Source organism: Euphorbia lathyris, chromosome 2, assembly GCF_963576675.1.
Source record: "Euphorbia lathyris chromosome 2, ddEupLath1.1, whole genome shotgun sequence".
In the NCBI taxonomy this organism is placed as follows: Eukaryota; Viridiplantae; Streptophyta; class Magnoliopsida; order Malpighiales; family Euphorbiaceae; genus Euphorbia; species Euphorbia lathyris.
Genome location: NC_088911.1, coordinates 48,942,765 through 48,946,791, shown reverse-complemented (window position 1 = coordinate 48,946,791; position 4,027 = coordinate 48,942,765).

The following is a 4,027-nucleotide window of genomic DNA, read 5'->3' as shown; positions in this document are numbered from 1 at the left end:
TTTTGATGTTTGCTCTTGGGCTCAAATTCAACTCACAATTCTTTGGGTTTCAATTTTGTGTTTACTAGTTCTCCCCAAACTCAACTTTAACATCACATGCCTTCAATTCTTAAGTTATCTACCTAAGTAATGATTTTAGCATTTCTTCAAAAGTAGGGTCTAAATGCAAACTTTAGCTCATGCTTTTACAGATACAAGGATTGTGTCCTACACCTAAACTAGTTGTCATGCAATCTTAGACTCGGTTCTCAGCCCTCAAGGACAAATAACGAAGTTTAGATTCGAAGGAGGTTCACGGTTTTAGGTCCTAAACATGCAAAACATAAATAAAACCCGAAAAACGCAAAACTAAACTAGACACGACGCAACAAAAATTTAAAAATTATACAATTTTTGTAAGTTTGTCTACCCCTCCTCCTCACACTAAAAATATGCAATAAGTTCCAACATTGCATCACAAACCATAAAGTACAAGTGCAAAAAGTTAGGGTGGAGAAGACAACTTACTGATTTTATCGCAATCGCCAAAAATTTGATGATTTCCGGTGCCATTTATTATTATTATTATTATTTATTTATTTATTTCAGCTCCGTTCGGGAAAAAAAATCCCGAACCGTTGCTTATCGGCGGGCTGGGCGCAGTGCCCAGCGGCGTGCTGGGCGTAGTGCCCAGCGGCGCGCTGGGCGCAGTGCCCAACTCACGGCGAGCTGGGCGGCAGTGCCCAGCTCGGCGAGCTGGGCCTCCTGGGGCCAAATTTTTTTTTTTTTTTAAACCTGAACACTTAAAAAAAATAAAAATAAAATAAAATAAAATAAACGAAAACTAAACCACTAAACTAAAATATCAATGTATAATCTAAAAATAAACCTGAAAAGTTTTATTAAAACTTGGGTTGCCTCCCAAAAAGCGCTACGTTATAGTCGGTGAGCTCGACATAGAATTCCCGCCTAGGTGTATGCTGACATTCGCGTTAGGAATTCAAATTCCTGAATAAATAATCCGTACCTACAAAACAGATTAAGAGCCTCTAATAAGTTTAATGAAAGCAGGAGGCCGAATTTAAACATATTATGAAAAAGTTTGGTTTGCTCCCTTTTGGATTCTCTTGGTAGGTCGAAGAGAATGAAAACTTCTGAGCATGAAACAAACCTAAACTTTTCTAATTTTTGAGGAAAAGGTAATTGAGATACACAAGTTTTGATTTGATCTTTTATCTCTACCACATGATTTAGAATTTCATATTTTGAACCGGGGTTGCTTACCGCTTCCGGTTCTTCACTTACCTCGAGTGATGCATGTGATAGTGGACTTGGTTCTACCTTTTTGTCATTCCTCAAGGAGATGGCTTGAGCTGATTCCCTTTGTGGGAATTCTATGTTTTCCTTTATGCCTAGGAGAGCATCTCGGGATTGCTCTTGCATCTCATGGTTTATTTGAGCCAATTGGTTGCTCAAGTCCGTGCAAACCTCCTCGTTGATTGTAAGTCGGGTTGATATTCCTTTCAAAAGGGATAGCACCTCATCTCGTGAGCTAGAGGGTTGTGGAGGAACTTGGCTTGCTTGTTCGTAAGGGAACATTCCCAATTCGTTTTCCCTGTGCTCATCAACAAACCTATTTGGAGGCCTCAACATGTTAGGGTTCCCGTAGGACAGATTTGAGTGTTGAGGTCTCCTCCAATCACTACCATAAAAGCTGTAAGAATTGGGGTTAGAATTATACCTTTGGTGATTACCCACAAAACTTACACTTTCATTGGTGTTGAGGCTCAGTTTCGCCATCAAGATATCCATTTTCTCATTTAAGTCGGCCATGGAGGGATTGGGAGCCTCATTCTCCAGGGCATGAATGTATTGTCTTGATGGGATAGTAAACTTTTGAGCTTGCCACTCGACTTTTTCTTGCCAATTCATTGATCAGAGAATGCTGAGAAAAAGTGAAGTTCTAGCACAAAAGTTGATAAGTAACAGTATACAGATATGAACAAGTATAGAAAAGTATAAAGAAATTATATATCAACAAGTATAGAGAATAAGTATAAAGAATTATGTATAAACAAGTATAAACGATATAAACAAGGATATTCACAAAAAGAATCGTATATAAACAAGTGTATGTATAAACAGGTATATGTATAAACAAGTATAAACGATATAAACAAGGATATTTACAAAAAGAATCGTATATAAACAAGTATAAATATGAACAAGTATATGTATAAACAAGTATTAACGGTTATAAACAAGTATAGATAAACAAGTATAGATGATATTCATAGAGATATTCACAAAGGAATGCCTAAACTAACAAATCGACATTTGGTTCGATATTGCAGAAGAAATAAATCCCCGACAACGGCGCCAAAAACTTGATGCGGCCTCACCTAAGTTGGGATGAAGACTCACTAAGGGATAAGTGTACCCCGTCGTTATCAAGTAATAAATTTCTGGTTAAGTCCAGGTTATCGTCCACAGGATTTATTTCTGCAAGTATCGAGCTACTTGGTTTCAGGAGTTATCTAGGCTTAGGGGGTTTTGAGTTTGTTTGATTAAGTTAATCTACTCCTAGGTTGAATTATACTAATCCTAACTAAGTTATCTGATTCTAACTAATTTATTCTATGCCTAATTAAGCTACTCTACCCCTAATTAAGTTAAACTACTCCTAATTGATCTTTCACTAGATGCAATTACCCGAAGGAACATTGTATGAACGATAATAATGAAGATAGATTGTTAGGTCTATTGAGTAAAAACCTAATCTGAGTCACTTGTATTCAAGGCGATTAACCCTACTTACCCTCCTGAGGTTCCTAGCACGTGATTCCCTAAGGCCGAAACTAGGTCTAAGGCTCAGTAAATTGGCGCTTAATCAACTAAGAGGTTGTCAATCTCCTAGTCTCTGACTAGGTCAGATTCAGCTCGCAATATGTGCCCACTAGATTTTGGGGCTTTTGAATGAGTTAAACCAATTGATAAATCGTAAGACAGAGATTAGACAAATAATCATAGAACAAAATAAGAGCTAAATTATTATTAAAGGCGAAGAACAATGTCACAAGATACAATAAGCTAGGTTCGGCAACTGTATCAAAGAGTACAAACAAGGAAAGATAAAAGGAGATACAAAAATCCCTTTCAGGGAACCTGTTTACTCTGCAGCCGGCGACCTAATCTTAAGGACGAACCTTGATAATTCCTCGAGAAAAGCTTTGAAGGAGCTTCAATGGAGGTTTGAAGGATATGGAGGAGATGGAGAGGAATTACAAGGGGAAAGCTAAAGTAATTTACAAATAAATGAAAGATGCTAATTTACATTGGAAAAACTCTATTTATAGGCGTGGCTCGGCCCTCTTTTTGACCTATTTTCGTGTCCTTATGCAGGTAGGAAGTCGTGGGGTCCGTCGTGGCATCGTGGGGGCGGAATTGGTCTTTTTGACCAATTCCCGCAGGTCTGCTCGCCGAGCAGGGCGAGCTGCTCGGCGAGCAGGCACTGCTCGTCGCGAGCAGGCATTGCCTGCTCGGCGAGCAGGCACAGTGCCTAGGCAGTGCCCGAGCAGCGCCCGGGCTGCGCGCCGAGCAGCGCCTGGGCTGCTCACCGATGCTCAATTCGCCGAGCGACTACCGGGGGTCCCCGAGACACGATTTTTGCCTGAAATTGATCATGTTTTAACCTGCGCACGCACATAAACTCCAAACAACATTAGTCCAAAGGCTAAATTGACCCGCCAATCGCTTATTTTGAGCAAACGCTTCATTTGGTGCGACTTTTGACGGATCAATTAGCTTCAAAAGATAACGGAATTATAATATGCATGCCATTTTGGCCGTATTTGCCTAAATTGATCATGAAACGAGCCTGAACAACGAAAAGTAAATAAAACATTTCCAATTTCTAACTAACTCACACAAAAGCATTTAAATGCGAGAATTGCTCGCTTATTAACTAAATAACGCTAAAAACCGTTCTAAAACTGTACCCAAAGATAGGGGTTTTTGACCCCTATCAATTCCTCGTCATCAGGGTATT